The sequence below is a fragment of the Pteropus alecto genome, unplaced genomic scaffold (assembly GCF_000325575.1).
Source record: "Pteropus alecto unplaced genomic scaffold, ASM32557v1 scaffold339, whole genome shotgun sequence".
NCBI lineage: Eukaryota > Metazoa > Chordata > Mammalia > Chiroptera > Pteropodidae > Pteropus > Pteropus alecto.
Genome location: NW_006442509.1, coordinates 321980 through 322365, shown reverse-complemented (window position 1 = coordinate 322365; position 386 = coordinate 321980). Strand labels below are relative to the sequence as shown.

General features: G+C 70.7%; 1 protein-coding gene across 2 annotated transcripts in view; it reads left to right on the top strand.

The window, feature by feature from the left end:
- Positions 1-386, top strand: part of ICOSLG (inducible T cell costimulator ligand) — a 10091-nt gene that overhangs the window by 384 nt on the left and 9321 nt on the right. The window lies entirely within an intron of this gene.

Here is a 386-nt window from a genome sequence, read left to right as displayed (position 1 = left end):
TGAGGGGGAGGGCGGGGTGGGGAAGGGAGCAAACAGCCCTTCAACTGCGCTCCGCGGCTGGGCGCAGCGCTTCGCGGGTCAGAAAACAAGGGCGCGGAGCCCGCCAGCTTGGAGCGGCGAAGATGACGTGGCGCCCACGCGGCGGGTTTCTCGGCCTCTAACATGCAAACTTGCTGCGACGCAAGGCCCAGGACCCACACCGTATCGGACAGGACGGCTGCGGGGCAGGAGCGGGGACCTCGGGCTGGACACGGCGGTCGAGCCTGCCTGCCCGCCCGCTTTCCTCGCGTTCATTCGTTTGTTCCCGATCTGCGTGGAGCCCTCGCCCCGCCTGCGAGCTGGGGCCCCGAGGGAGGGAGGAGGGGCGCGAGGGAGCGCAGGAGGGC